Genomic DNA, 16,710 nt, shown 5'->3' on the forward strand with positions numbered 1-16,710 from the left:
GCATGTAATCCTTCCAACATCCCTGTGAGGTAGATGCTATTATAGTCTCAACAGTAGAGATGAGGAAATTGAGGTTTAGAGGGGTTAAATAGCTGGTCTGAGGTCACTTGCTATTCTGTGGTAACAGGATTCACAGGATTCAGAGCTTTATCTGAGGCATAAGTACTGGTGATCTATTGCACAGCGTAGTGACTAGAACAATAATGGATTGTATATTTCAAAATTGCTAAAAGACTAGATTTTAAATGTTCTCATTGCAAATAAACGAGTATATAAGGTAATGGATATGGTTAATTAGCCTGATTTGATCATTCCACAATATATGCATGTATTGAAACATCACATTGTACCCTGTAAATATATACAATTATTATTTGTCCATTAAAAGTAAAATTAAAACATTTTTAGAAAGCTTTATCTGCCTGCTGCAGGATTCTTTGCTGCCATGCTGGGCTACATGCCTCATCAGAAAAGACGCTGATAGGCAAATCCACTCAGACAAAAACCAGTCTGCAAGGGAGACAGGACTTCCCTGGGGTAAGATTAGAACCTGTATATGTGACTTGGAGGTTATCACAGCAACATCCCTTGGTGAAAGGTTATCTCTTCTTAAAGTATCACAGAGTAAATGAAACTTATTATAAAATAGGGGAGAAAAGCAAGAGAAATGAAACAAGAAATACCATATCAAAATGGAACAAGTTTAAGGTTAATCTACACAGAGAGACAATTTTCCATAGAACCTTAAAGTACTCAGGCAAATATGTAGCAGGTGGGATTTCCAAGTTGCTGCTCTGGGATTTCCAGCTTTTACTTTGCAGCCTGAGGGCAAGTTTCTTTGGTGACTGTGTACTTCAACTTCACCATGGAGTACTTCACTTTGTTCTGCACTATGATATTTTTCAAAGAGTTGCTTATTTCAGGGAAATGCCATATACAACCAAGAGATGTCCGGAACTACTTTACATCAGATCTGGGCAGTTTCCTCGAGACAAAATGGCTGCCCACGGGGTTTTCACAGGGGCGGGTCTTTGGTCATTTTTAAGTGACGTCAGTGAAATTTGACCCGAGGCTAGAGGTTACCAGGATGTGCGCTTGAGTTTACTTCCCCTTCTTTAAGCTCCAGCGACTCCACCTAGCAAAACAAGCGATGGAATGATTGACATCTGTTTGCAGAGGGCCCTCCCGGGAACTTCAGGAGCATTCTATTTCTAGGAAGAAAGCAAGACCCTAGGGTCGGGATTTTCCATTACTGCTTCTGGAAATCTAAGAAATGCTTTTTAGTCTCTCTTCTCTTCTTCTATTCCACCGAAAAGAAAAACTTTCCCTCAAACCTATAAACCCTGAAAGTAAAGAGATAACACAAACACACATTTTTGTTGACGTTCCTTCTTTCACTTCAGCTTCTTTGTTGGAAGCAATTCGTGGCCTTTGAAGATTGAATCAGGAAAGTTAAAGGACTGTAATTATTCAAAGTGTACTTTTCTTGCGGGGATGCTTGGGGGTTGACTCTGGGGTTCTACAACCTGGAAATTTAAGGCAATAAAGAGCAAATGACAGTGACTGCCTCACGAAAAGTTTGCTTTCTCAATGCTCTGATAGGGGCTATAGAATAAAAAAAAAATCCTTGCATGTCATTTATTCATAATCTTATGAAGTAGATTTCTTTGTCCTATTTATGTTTCTTTAGATTATTGGGGAACAGCTTGAATCCAGGGAGGGTGATATTTCTGGCTTCTTGCCTTATAATGAACTTTTTAGCAACTCCCAGTTTGTTGATTTCACTAACCTTTCCCAAGGCCTTACAATCTCTTTCTAAGATACTGAACTTTAACTGACAACAAGTATATTTGAAGATAGGGCTGGTAGAAGAAAATTTTAACTATATATAAACAGTAATTATAACTGTATAAACTATACAGTTTATAGAAAATTATAACTATATAAGCAGTAATTATAACTACATATGCATATTAACAATGGCCTACGTATATTTTCCAGCCACTGGGCTAAGCTCCTTATAGGAATTGTCTTATATAAAAAAATTTACAATAATCCTATAAGGTTGGCACTATTATCATCTCCTTATTTTCTCCTGAGGAAATTCAGATTTAGAATGATTGAACAGCCACTGCAAAATTGTAACTGAGATAGTGTAAGAGGTTTGACCTAACCAACTCCATCTTGCTTCTAACCTCTCAGCTGTCCTTGTTCATCCTGGGCATAAGCCGAACTAACTTTGGGAGAAACTTAGTTTATAGTTTAAAACAAAGATGATAACAGCTCTTTCCCAAAACAAACCTCCTTCTTGCCTGGGGACTAGACTGCCATTGTAGGACTAAGAAATTAGCCACAAGATTAAAAATTGTGATTCAGAAGTCATGCAGCTGGAGTACAAAATTCTGACCCTCCCTAAACTGCTCCTATGATTAGTGCTTGAGATATTTTGCAGACCCTGTACTTAATGGATCAGCTGGCACCACCCAATCGATAAACTGGATCATATGATCTTATGGCCCCCACCCAGAAACTGCCTCAGCACAAGACAGCTTTGACTCCCTATGATTTCATCTCTGACCAATCAGCACTCCTGGCTCACAGGCTTCCCCCCCACCCACCAAATTGTCCTTAAAAACTCTGATCCCAGAATGCTTAGGGAAACTGATTTGAGTAATAATAAAACTCCTGTCTCCCGCACAGCCAGCTCTGCGTGAATTACTCTTTCTGTACTGCAGTTCCCCTGTCTTGATAAATTGGCTTTGTCTAGGCAGCAGCAAGGTGAACCCATTGGGCGGTTACATGTAAACCAAAAAAATTGTCTCAATAATAGGAATTCCAATCCAGACCCTATTCTTGACAGTTATGCTATCTTGCCCCTAGGAAATGTCACTCATTAGGCATGAATTGCCAAGCAGAGAAGGAAGATGGCAAAGTTTACAGGAAGAAAAAGTGTCAAGGCTCCTTTCACCAAACAAGGAGATCCTGGAACTCAAAGCTGGAGAGAACTTTGTATCACATCTTTCACATCCCACTCCAGGCTTTCAAACATAAAATGGGAATTAGCCAATTTAAGGCTTCTAGAATCCACAAGACTCTATCGCTTCAGTTGTCCCCTTCATGATGAAATCATGCCCAAGCACTCAGCTCTCAGGGATATCCACTTCTGTGATTTTCCTCAGCACTCCCAAGGAATAAAGCTCATAAAGAAATACCTTATAGTGTTACATAGCACATTTTAGGTTTTTGTTTTGTTTTGTTTTAAGATGGAGTCTTGCTCTGTCACCCAGGCTGCGTGTAGTAGCGCAATCTTGGCTCACTCCAACCTCCGCATCCCGGGTTCAAGCAATTCTCCTGCCTCAGCCTCCTGAGTATGTGGAATTACAGGCTTGCACCCCACACCTGACTATTTTTTTTTTTTTTGTATTTTTATTAGAGACAGGGTTTCCCCTGTTGACCAGGCTGGTCTCGAACTCCTGATCTCAAGTGATCCACCTGCTGTGGCCTCCCAAAGTGCTGGGATTACAGGCATGAGCCACCACACCTGGCCATAGCATGTTGGTATAGTTACTGCATTTCATCTCCACTAAACTTTGTGAAGTAGGCTAGGGAATACATTAACTTTTATTTTTATTATTTCTTTTCTGTAGACATGGAAATTAATCCCCAGAGAGGTAAGTTAACTTGTCAAAGGCACTGGACAAGTTTGGGGTAGTGCTGGGACCAGTACTCAGGACCTTCAGCCATAAGACCTGATTTGCTCTATGACACCATGTCCCTCCCGTCAGAATCAAGAGATATTTGTCCAGAGCCTGGGAGGTATAGGCCTTTGAGCAAAGCTCTCTGGATAGGAAAACAGATGTGGTCTCCACCCTGGGAAGGATTACTATTTTCTTTGGGAGATGGCCCTTATTCTAATCCAATTACTAACCACACAAATAGTTCATTGGTTTTTTGGAACTATCTTGCAAGCACAGTCAAGTTTATACTTCTTTTCTGTGCCCCCGGGGATTTTATACATTGCCCCACACCCAGCAGGTGCTTTGGGAGTTGGTTCAATGAAGCTTACATTAGAGACTAACAGTGGCAGCTTGGTAGAAAGAGTGGAGACGTTGGAACCTGGTCAATCTGTGTTCACGTCCTGCCTCTGCACTTTCTGGTTGTGTGACCGAGGCAGGCACCCGATCTCTCAGTGCCTCAGGTACCTCAACTATGAAAGGAAGATCTTAGTACCTACCACACAGAGTGATGCAAGAACTCTGACATAATGCAGGTATGGTCTTGAGTATATTACCTGGCACAGAGTAAGGAGGCAGGAAATGTTCTCTGTTAAATTACTATTATTAGGATGTATACATTATCATCTTCCTAATAGTTTCAGTTTGTCATTGTTGAGCCTGCAAAGCTTCCTGTATGTATTTCAGCACATGCTTCTGTTGAATCTAATTGCAGGTGGTTCTCTTTTCTTTTCATTCAGGCGAGGAGGAGGATCACATTCAAAGCTATAGTTCAACCAAGTGCAACTTAGCACTGTAACTTCCTTAGCTACAGTGGTGCCTATTAATAGGATCAACCTGGGACCTTCTTGGCAGGTGTCAACTCCACCCACAACCAAGTTCACCAAAAACACAAATTAAATTTGGAATGGGAGGCTTTGAACAAGATGGCCCTGGTTGCTATGTGTGGTACCCTTACCCTAAGTGCAGTGGCTGGGGAAGCTGCATTTTAGTGTTATGGATACTTCCAACAGGACCAGCAAATGCTAGAAACTGCTAGAATCCTATTCAAAGGATTCTTGGAGCTCCTTTAATAGAGCACATTAGTGTGGACCAAAGTCATTTCCCAAAGAGTGGGACCCCCCAGTCCCCTGTGCCAAAGTTGGACCCAAGGGCTCATAGAGTCCGTCTGCTATCTCACGAGATGCCTCTGAGCCCAGATGATTTCAGCTCAGTCATGTCTGATCTGCCTGCTTGTTTTCCCTTTTGCTTTCCCTAAAGCAGCCTCAGAAAAAAGGAAATTTTGCCCGTGTTGAAATGGGGCCTTTGTTGAAAAAAATAAAACACAGCTTCACTGCAGGTCAGCATACTCAACCCTACACTCTCCTCATAATGGAATATAAAGCAACGAAACTCTTTCAGGTTCATGACTTGAAACTCTACCCATTTGTCTCCAATTTACTTATTCCTTTGATTCAGGTAGGAGAGAGCAATGATGGCCTTGACTTTCAGAGTCACCTCCCACCTGGGACTTCCCGGGCCCTGAAGCACACTCCTTTCCGTTGCTTCAACTTTTAATTCCTCTCCCCTGCCCCACTGCATAGAAATTAGCATGAGCAGAAGTGTCTCTCTCTACTGTGGACTATGTACTTAGCATAAAATACCTTTAAAATAACTTGACAGCAGCTCAGCTGTCTCTGGAAATATACCCAGTTGAGCCTTTTAATTATAAGATGTTTGTTGTTCCCCCTGGCATTTGAACAATTGCTTTTCTAATTTCTGAACCTACCTTAGCTATATTTGAACTCTTAGGATATGCTAGGCTCTGCACTGTCTGACTCAAACCTGACAAAGACCCCATGAAGTAGGTACCACTGTTATATCCATTTTACTGTTAAGAAAAAAACAAGGGAAATTAACCCATAATGCTAACTTTTCTGCCTCAGTGCCTCCCAGTTATAAAAGGCTTTGTTCTCTCTCTCTCTCTCTTTTTTTTGTTGTTGTTGAGACGGCGTTTCACTCTGTCGCCCAGGCTGGAGTGCAATGGCATGATCTCAGCTCACTGCAACCTCTGCCTCCCAGGTTCAAGCAATTCTCTTGCCTTACCCTCCGGAGTAGCTGGGATTACAGGTATGCACCACCACGCCTGGCTAATTTTGTGTTTTGAGTACAGATGGGGTTTCACCATGTTGGTCAGGCTGGTTTCGAACTCCTGACCTCAGATGATCCACCTGCCTCAGCCCCCCAAAATGCTGGGATTACAGGCGTGAGCCACCATGCCTGGCCGGGCTTTGTTCTCTTTACGGATGAAAGTACCTTGAGGGTGGGGACCAAGCCTTAAAACTCTGTGCCAAGTTTTCAGTTATATTACAACTGTATTCAGTTGTAATACAGACGTATTACCAGGCGGGAGTTTCACAAATGCTAGAATCAGTCCACTTCTCAACAATAATTTATACAAAGTGCATATCTATTTAGAACTTTCTAGGTTTGAAACTTAGTATCAATCCCTGTGGAGTACACAAAGGAAGTACATCATCTATTCGGGGGGTATTAGTCCCTATGAAACAGGAAAACCAATTAAATGTTTAAACTAAAAATAAATGTTTCAGCCTTCAGAGAAAGGGGAGACCAGAGCCCTGGGGAGGTGGTGGGATTTCAGGTGGCCCTTGAAGAACCAGGCCAATGTCAAGAAGCGGAGGATGGGGAGAATGAGGAGTAAGGTGGGGGAAGGAAAACGAGGAGTTGGCCTGTAACAATAGAATATGCACATTATAATTTCTTTCACCATCAAGGATGAGAATTCTAGGAGCCTTATAGAGACTTCTCCCGATCAGAAAAACAAATACTTCTTAGCTCACCAAACAGATTTTCCTCCAGGGCCTCGTATAGGAGGCAAAGAACCCCTATAGGGCAAGTTCCAGATACACAAGGAACTGGTCTTCACCTCCTTCTGGCTCTGGTGTTCTCCTTGACCACCCTTTTCTATTTCCAGTTATTTTTCTCTGAATTTAGTTTTTGCAGATGGAACATACAGAATCTTTATGAGCAGAATTAAACAACCAGGGTTGGCAGCCTTGCTCTCAACCCTCTAGCTGTGTGTGGGCTTTGAGGAGAATGATGGCAAACCTTGGTTCAGCATGTCTTGTGTGCTAGGTGATGTGTTAGATGATGTGCCAGGCATTGCGTGTGTGTTAACTCATTGCATCTTCACAAGTAAGGTGAGTCATGACCTATTACCACTGCCCTTTTGTGACAAAACAGAGGCTTAGTAGAGACAGGGTTTCACCCCGTTTGCCAGGCTGGTCTCGATCTCTTGACCTTGTGATCCACCTGTGTCAGCCTCCCAAAGTGCTGGGATTACAGACGTAAGCTACCACGCCCAGCCTGTGATTTTTTTTTTTTTTAAATGACACACAATTATTTTTTAGCTTCTCTCTTTCTCTTTCTCTTTTTCTATTTGTCTTTTGCGTTGCTTATCAGATCTCATAGAAGGTGAAACCAGGATAGTACTCCACTCAGAGGTGAGTGTATAGGTAATAAATATGTAGAACAAGACTCTATTGTCCTCAGGTAAAGGTGGGTGACCCTGGGTGCCCTTAGATAAACCATTAAATACTGTTCTACCAAATACTCACATACTGGGCAGGTGTTCGAGCAGGTGTGGCAGCTTTGGGGCAGACGGTGAATGTGGTACACAAGAGGTTAGTGGCTATAGTTACACCTTCATAAAATGAATGCTGGGCTATCTCCCCTGCTGCGTCTTAGCTACAGGGGCGAAAAAAAGATTTTAATTAGTTTCAGCTTCCAAAAGAGTCTCAGGCCAGACTTCCGAATCTGCCTCCTATAGGGAAAACACTTTCAAATTCTACCACTTGGCAACAAATCCCTTCCAAACAAAACCCCAAAACAAAAAATTACATTTCTAACTAAATAAGCAACTGTGCTTCTTAGATAGACAGCTTCATTTTGCATTCAGCAGCTTAGATTGACACAATCTTGGGCAAAAGTGGAAGAGGCAAGAGGTGAAGCTGAGCTGTTTGGAAGTACAGCTCAGAATGATGGCAGAGAGATTGGAAGGGGTGGGGAAAAATCAAAGCTGATTCCTATTTTTTTCCCCCCTGGGCAACTTGTTAGATTATTTAGGTCAATGATGCTTTTAGGAATTAACATTTTGCAGTGTAATGTCACTTTCACTTTTTCAAAGAGCTTTCATCTCTCCGCCCCTGTTGACATAAATGATTACATTGAGTTGTATCTAGGTTAGTTTTAGAAGAGACTAAGTTCAGGGATTTCTGAGATAAAGAGAGGATTTTTATTTTATTTCTTTGCCTCAGGTAGCATTCAATATATAAATATTTCTCTTCATTAAGTCCCAATCAAGTTTAACTAAACTTTCAAGACAGATGGGGAGATGTTATTTTAATTATAAAAGGTACCCACACAAACTTCTCTAAAGCAGTGAAGTTTTCTTGGTATTCATGTATTTATTCAACAGATATCTTTGAACTCTGACAATGTCCAAATACTGTACTGAGCTCCATGCACAGTGCTGCAGTGAGCAGCCTCTGGAGCTGTGTGTTAAACATGCAGATATGGTTCTGAATCATGATAGATAGAAGGAGCGGGAATAATGGTGGGTGGAGAAAAGCCCCTTTGTTTTGGGTGGTCAATCAAAGCTTCTATGGGGAAAGAACATCTATGCCAAGACTTGACAGATACCGGGGACCCCGTTGGGTAAAGAATGAGGCAAAGAGAAGACAGGAGAGCAGGAACGCATTTCTGGAATAGTGAACAGCATTTGCAGAATTCTGGAGGTGTAAAAAGTTTGGCAAGCTTGAGAAACAAGCAGTGGGGCTGGAGCGTAGGGAATCGGGGAGAGGGTGAAGATGAGGTGGAAGTGGGGCTACACTGACACGACCTACTGATAGATAATCACTTGACAGAGGATGAAGGAAGTCACGGCTATCTCATTAGGGACCCACTGCTCATGTAAGAACTATCAGAAATGAAATGATCATTTTCTCTCTGAAATTATAAACTCAGTCAGCAGAGAATTGATTCGATTTTCATATAGTCATTTTACCACACTGTTGAATAAAATGTGGCAAACATTTCTGTACAAGTTAAGAACTTGTTGGGTGGCTTGCTAGCAAAATTTTTCACCCTCAACTCTAGGGAATAATATCTGGGCCACAGGTTCCAAATTGGTGTTCCACAAGCTGACTTTGGTCTACAAGCATAGCTTCTTTGGCCTGGACAGTATTTTTACAACATCTAAATAAGTTGCAGACTGGGCGCAGTGGCTCGCACCTGTAATCCCAGCACTTTGGTAGGCCAAGGTGGGCAGATCACTTGAGGCCGGGAGTTCAAGACCAGCCTGGCCAACATGATGAAACACCCATCTCTACTAAAAACATACAAAAATTAGCTGGGTGTGGTGGCACATGCCTGTCATCCCAGCTACTCAGGAGGCTGAGACAGGAGAATCATTTGAACCCTGGAGAGAGAGGTTGCAGTGAGCTGAGATCATGCCACTGCACTCCAACCTCGGTGACACAGTGAGATCTGTCTCAATAAATAAATAAATAAATAAGTTGCAGCAGCAGAAACTGCTATGTGTTCAGCAAACTTATTTCCTTCTACAGTTGATGCACAGCTGCACTACGTTTCCCAGCGTCCCCAGCAAGGAGGAGGGACCATATGACGAGTTCTGCCAATGGATATGAACGGAAGTGCTGGCCACTATTTCCAGGCCTTGACAGTAAAAATCCTCCTCCCAGCCCTCCACGTTCTCTCTCTGTCCCCATCTGCAACTGAATGCAGAGAAAGAAGGTGTCATAGAAGATGCAGAGCCACATGATGAAAGGAGCCTGGCTCCCTGGATGATGGAACAGTCTCCACAGTGACCCTCTTTGGATTGTGATGTGAGTGAGTTTGAAACGTCGTTGTGTTCGCCACTGGGATTTGAGTTTGTTTGCTACAACAGTGTCTTTGTTTGGGTTCCTCCCAGGATCAGGTTCTGAGATATGGATTGGTGTCCAAGTAGTTTATTGGGAGGTGATCCCAGGAAACATCAGTACACAGGCAAGTGGGAAAGTGAGAAGGAAAAGGGATGGATTCCAATGAATGGCACATTATCTACCAGATTGTACTGTGGCAGCTGGAGCTCAGTCACACAAGGAAACTCTGGGAGGCAATACAGAACATATCTCAGAGCTATCCTAACTGAGAGGTAAGATTAGCATATTTATGTACTTTCCTCTCATTTTTTGCGAGCTGCTTGCAAGGGCATTAGCGTTTTGGCAGTCTCAGATGCTTGCATGCGGGTCGAATGTGTGCACAGTGTCTTCAGGCAGAGTTGAAGGCAATCACAGTAGGCAGCCTCACCTGCAGAGGGGAGTGCTGAGTGGATATGAGTGGAGCACCAATAGCATCTGCTAAGAATGTTTAGCACACACTGTGGCCAAGACTTAAAATTAGGTGACTTAACATAAAATTGGAGTTTCTAACTTCCTCCAAAAATTAAGAAGATAGTCAACATTGAGCCTACATTTCTGTATGGCGATAACTGGCTGGAGCTGACTAGATAAGGTAGGGTCTCTAATCTCCATAGTCCCCATAACCCACCACCAATCCTCTCTGTTACCCAGGCTGGAGTGCAAAGCCACAATCTTGGCTCACTGCAACCTCTGGCTCCTAGGTTCAAGTGATCCTCCCACCTCAGCCTCCTGAGTAGCTGGGATTATAGGCACCATCACACTCGGCTAATATTTGTATTTTTAGCAGAGATGGGGCTTCATCATGTTGGCCAGGCTGGTCTTGAACTCCTGATCTCAAGTGATCTGACCGCCTTGGCCTCCCAAAGTGTTGGGTTTACAGGCGTGAGCCACCGCACCGGGCCTACTGGCCTACCTTATGATTCTTTCTGTAGGCATTTGAATCTGTAACCTCAGGCCTTTTACTAGAACAAATCTTGTGTTTCTTTCATTTCCTCCCTTCTTTCTCAATCCAGTTGCATTTTCTTCCCTCTGTACCCCACTCAAAAGCTCCTCGGACTGTACTTTCTTGATGAGGACTTCCCTGACCACTTCACCATACTTCTATGGCCATCTATAGCTGTGTCGTCCAATATGTTAGCCACTGTCCGCATTTGGCTATTTTAATTTAAATTTCAGTTAATTAAAGTTAACTAAGCTAACAAAGATAATTAAAATTTAAAAATGAGTTCCTCCACCATACTAGCTACATTTCATGTGCTCCATGGCCATAGGTGGGTAATATATTGGATATGTCACATATTGGACAGCACAGATATAATACATTTGCATAATGACAGAAAGTTCTGTTGGACAGTGCTGACCTGTATCATAATCCTTTTAGTTTTACTTGTAGGTGCTTTTTTGTTTTCTGTAAGTATTTACCTCTTAAGGTGAAATCATCTTTAAAAAATGAGAGCCAGTGTGTTCTACTTGTCTTGTATTCCTGCTCACAGTCAAGTACCTAAGAGACTGCTTGTAGTAATATTGCTGATGTATCTCAAGTTGCTGAATGAGATGTGGTTACCAGAGTTCCCTGTAGTCCCATTCAGGGAGACATTGCTCGCTATTCTGTCCTCTTCAGGCTTATTTGGAAGTCTGAAGACGCTGCCTAAGGGGAAAAGAGACAGGGATTTCAACATTATACTCTTTTAGGATTGGAAGGAAACTCATTAAGGCCACTTATCATTGCCTACTTTAAAAAAAAAAGTAACCCATACTTTGGTGATTTAAATTTTTTATGTCTTTATTGTATTTAAAATTCAGTAGGAATTGGGACATGAAGACATCAAGGTAAAACATCCTGATTTGGGAGTTTGACAAACAAGGGCGGCACCCCAGCTCTGTCATTTATTAGCTACAAGACTTCACACTATTTACTTGCCTTCTCTAAGGAGAATAATAAAAATATCTACCTAATGGAGTTTTGATGAGGATTAAATGAGATGAATGCCATAGGAATTATTGTTATCAACAAAAAATCAAATCCAAAGGAAAAGCAAGCAAGATAAGAATAGACCTCCAGTTGTGTGCCTGTTGGAAGGGACCAAAGCAGATAATGCATTCAGAAAATTCCTTCCAATAGAAACATGTGCACAGTTGCAGGGGATCCATTTTACAAACACTAATTTCCTTGGAAAATAGTAATGTATTTTCATTAGCATGAAGACTAGAGACTAGAGTTACGGGGCAGGCATTGCACTCTCCCCTTGCCCTACTCTGCCAAACAAATGATATCTCAAATTAAATCTGCCTTCTGGTGGAAAAAAAAAAAAAGGATAATGGAAATAGGATGACCAGGAATAAAAGGACTGGAGAGTTCCAATCATTCAGTTTTGGGTCAGAAGAGAAAATCATTATGTGGAATGTCTATCTCTTTTTCTATCTTCGCTGTCCATATGTTTTATATGTTTGTAAATAATAGAACATTCTGAATGCAATTATTGCTTTCTTTGTCTAAAGAGGTAGACAGTGCCTGGGAAGGTTAATGTTCTCAAGCACCTCTGAGGCATGACTGTGTCCTTTTCTTGGTCATCAAGCTGTGAAAAGTCACAGTGCTGTCCAATAATCTCATGGAGAAACAAGTTAAAGGCACTTCCTTCTGGACAGAACAGATCATGCTAGGCCTACCTACAAATGGCATTTTGGCTGGTGGCCATAATGTCATGATGAAACTTGGTTTGGGCAGAGGCTCAGAAGTGGCATTTGGGAGATTTTCCTTTTTTAACTGTGTACATTCGATTGTTTGGGAAAGATGCTCAAAATCAGTTGCAAAGTGAAATAAACTAGATTACAAAAGAGGATGTGTGATATGATCCCATTCTGTTAAAAGAATGAGAGACTAGTTGGAAAGTGTCTAATAGAGTTCTTTGTAGCTATAGAAATTCACACAAAAAGGAATTTATCGGAAAGATGTGGAAGTTCATAGAAGTGTGAGTTAGGTATTGCTGCATAACCTACCACTTCAAACTTAGAGGCTTAGAACATTTGTTTAGCTTGTGATATAAAGGTAGTCTTCTTCATGTATCTGAAGTCACCTGTGTGTGCACAAGGTGGTTCTGCTTCTGAGAGTTGGCCGAGACCCCTGTGCTCTCCTCCAAGTGGTTTGTCATCCTCCAGCAGCTGACACCAGTTTTGTTCTGGTGGCTCCAAGAGAGACGGGAAGCACACAAGCCCTCTAGAAGTTGAGGCTCCGAGCTCACACACCTTCACTGTTCCTGCATTCTACTGGCTAAAGCAAATCCCAACGCATCCCAGATTCAAGGGGTGGGGAACTAGACTTCATTCTTGATGGGCCTCTGTCTCTTGCACAGGGCATGATATGGAGGCCGCTAGTTGAGGCCATGAATACAATCAACTTACCATATTAGAATTGAAGGAAACAGTGAAGAATTAGTTCTCAGGAGGCCTAGGACCCAGAGCTGCTCCAGGTGTCTGAGAGGTGTGTGACGATGAGTGATCTCATTAGTGTTCCCCTCTCAGGAGGAAGAAACTCCAGCATCTTCAGTCTTCAAGGGTCACTTAGCTACAGACTGAAATCACAGCTTGGTCACCTGCCTACTGCTTTGCCAGCAAAGGACCTGACACCTAGGTTGGTAGTCCCACTAGAAATGATATTCCACTGATTGAGTAGCTATCCCCAGAGCAAAATGTGGGTGTGGCTCCCTTAAGAAGGCAGAATGAATGCTGGGTCTTTCATACCAAAGTACTTTCTCTATACACTAAAATGTTAACAATAGTAATATCTGTATGTTGGATTCATGGAAGAGGTTTTGTTTGTTTGTATGTAATCCTGAATTTCTCTAATGAATGTATATTATTTATGTACATTTTTAAAAAGTTATAGGAAAAACAGTTGTAGAAACCCATAATCGTGTAGCAGGACAGGTGTAGTGGAAAGGTATTTGTACTTCTGGTCTTTTTGCCTCAGTTTCCTTCCTCCATCCCCTTTTTCCCTCCTCCTCCTTCTCCTCTGCCTCCTCCTTTTTCTCCTTCACCATCTCCTTCTGCTACTACTGCTACTATTACTGCTAGACTTACGTACACACATGTACGCACACACAGACACGCACCCCTTCCATCACATTCCAGAAAGGAAACTGCTTTGAGTCTGTCTTCTCATTTGTAAAATGATAGGAAGAGAGGAGATTGTCTCCAAAATCATTTCCATTTGTAAGTAATGGTTACATACATAATTCTGATTTTCAGATAATTTATTCCTATATCCTATTTGACACTTTCTCTTTGATTGTCCTAATATGCTATATTTTATCTCTAAAAGCAACTCATCTCTGTTCTAAAAGCACATAGAGGGAAGGGTTTTCTTCAGCTCACTCCTCATTGGTCCCCATCACCAGATGCCATGATAGTTGGCTGGAAGACCATAGAGATCTAACAGCTGTTAGTGCTCGAGGCTCAGAGAAATCGGTCTCTGAAAAAAATATACCTCCTCAACCTCCATGACACCCCAACACTAATGAAAGAGAGAGCTCTCTTTCCATATACACTTTTGGAAGCGACTGATGAGGGCTTTTGCCTTGTGGGTTGTGATTAGGGTTGCCAAATAAAAATACAGGATGTTCAGTGAAATTTGAATTTCAGATAAGCAACAATACTTTGTTAGTATGAGTATATCCCATAAATTGCAGATATTGCCAATTTGAATGGGGGCATACTTATACTAAAAACTACCTCGTTTTTATCTGAAATTCAAATTTCATTTGCTAAATCTGCCAACCCTAGTTGGAATAGATTCCTGCTATTCTTTATTTCCCCTTTACCACCCCAGACTCAGGAACAGAGAAAATATATGACCTCAGCCAGACTTTGGCCAAAGAAAGTCCTAAAACTCCTAAATATTTTGAAGCATCTGAAAGAAATCATGAGGAAATATTTCTCATTTCCTTGTGGTCATGACAGTCTGAAACAGGAATTAATGTCTGGTTCTAAATTCAGAAATAAAGCAGTTCTTTTTTTTTTCTTGTTTGTATTTTTTTCCTTCACAAAGGTATCACATATATATTTTTTAAAATTTAAAGCAAGTAAAAACTATAATCAACCAGATGTAGCACAAGGGAGGCCAAGTGAGATGTCTGTAGTTTCTTGGACACTCTAATATTGAGAGTGAGTTGCCTTGGTTTAAGGATATAAATAGTTCCACCTGGAGATCAATACCCACCCTAAAGATAAAAACACATAGACATTAGGTTTCATGTCCCAGTTGCACGTGAACTCCACAGGAGTTCATTACTATGTGTCTCCTCATTTCTGAGTGTTGTAATGAAGTTATTGCTGGACTGGGAGGCCAAGGGTCAGATCTCAGAGTGTGGGATAACATGAAGACAAAGCCAGCGCAGTCTTGGCAGTCTTCCTCTAGGTTCACCCACCCTATCTTCATGCTTTTATCTTTCTAACTTCAGCTTGCCCTTGGACACCTCAACACTTTGAACAAGAATAAACTGGGTGAAAAATGTTGCTGTGAGCACTCTAGGATAAAGTGGGCAGGATATTTACATAGAAAGACTTGAATTTCTTTAATTAATAATTATTGGTAATAAGTTTACACTGTTCTAAAATCTTCATAACATTCCCGGAGACAGGATTTTGTAGATACATAAAATTGAGTCTTAAAGACCTTCAATAACTTACTTGAGGTCATACTACCAGTTTAAACATAGGCCAGTTTAACGCCAAAATCTATTTTCTTCCCCTCTACCATACCATATTGCTCTTTATTTCTGAGAGTTGCAAGCAGGTGTTTTGTAGGTCAAATCCCGTCCATGAACTAATCTGACATTAGGCAATATTGTTTCACCAGTATCACTTTTTTTAACCCTTGAATTTGAATGTCTTTAGGCTGGACATACACTTCTCACTTTGTCAACAGTCATCACCACTCTCTACAGTGTTACACTTTCTGCTAATCACATATTTATGTTACCTCTCTGGCTGCCACAGGCATTCGAGCTTGCAATTCCAGGTTTGGTGTCCAAAAAGTGTTTTTACCAATACCATTTGATACTCAGAATGACTGTATAGGAGAAATTGTAGATTTTATAAAGATTGATGAAGAAATGTGCTCAGTAGTGCAAGATGTTTTTCCAGAGGAGTCCCCCACCAATAATTAGCAGAACCAGTGCCCTTTTCAATGCCTCAAGATCAGCATCCTACACTGAACATTCTTAGCGACCCATAGTCTGGGTGAAGGTCATTACACTTTCAGGGATTTGAATGAGAACACAGGAAAAGCTAAAGAAAGTGGGAGAAGAACTTGGAATTAGAAAAGACCCAGTTCAAGGATAATTTGTATTTTACTGATATGTTCAGCATAGTATGAACTCTGGTTCTGCCAAATATCCAGTTTGCCTCATTCACAAACGTTGCTGATCCATTGCAGGAGAAAATTATAGAGAAATGTACTTCAATTGTGTGCCCTAAATAAACTCCATGGGGCCCCATGTACATGAAGGAATGGCAATAACTAGGAGTGGTAGTTGTTTCCCTTTCAGTCATTCTACTTTTGAATAGGACTCATTGTACCAACCGTTTAACATATTTATATGTTCCTGGTACTAATGAGGTTGGTCTATTTTAGCCTTTATTGACAAGGAAGAAATGGCAGGCAGGCAGGTGTCCAAAGCACTAATCTATGAAAGGACAATTTCCTCTGTGTTTGCAACAGGTGGAATGCTTCAGCCGATAGAACTCTATTCTTTATTATGTTTCCTAAACAGAGCACAGTTTAATCCTCAAATTTGCCAAGCAGGTCCATTCGCACACCTCTTGTTTACATTATTTCCTCTGACCATTCCAGTCAGAAACCATGAAATCAGTCACCTCATTTCTTTTTTGTTTGTTAGACACTTAAGTAGCATATCTTATGTGCCAGAGACACTTTTAAAGGAACAGCTCATTTAAACCTTGTGCTAGCTGTATGAAGTAGGGACCACTATTATCCC

General features: G+C 41.4%; 1 long non-coding RNA gene across 1 annotated transcript in view; it reads right to left on the reverse strand.

Annotated features, from left to right (window-relative positions):
- Window positions 1-614: 614 nt before the first annotated feature.
- LOC119624368 (uncharacterized) overlaps window positions 615-16,710 on the reverse strand; it is a 94,122-nt gene continuing 78,026 nt past the window's right edge. The window contains exons 4-5 of the long non-coding RNA XR_005240445.2: window positions 11,138-11,359; window positions 615-1,526 (exon numbers count right to left, since the gene is read on the reverse strand). This is a non-coding gene — a long non-coding RNA (uncharacterized lncRNA). The remainder of the gene's footprint in view (window positions 1,527-11,137; window positions 11,360-16,710) is intronic.

This window comes from Chlorocebus sabaeus, chromosome 12 (assembly GCF_047675955.1).
Source record: "Chlorocebus sabaeus isolate Y175 chromosome 12, mChlSab1.0.hap1, whole genome shotgun sequence".
In the NCBI taxonomy this organism is placed as follows: Eukaryota; Metazoa; Chordata; class Mammalia; order Primates; family Cercopithecidae; genus Chlorocebus; species Chlorocebus sabaeus.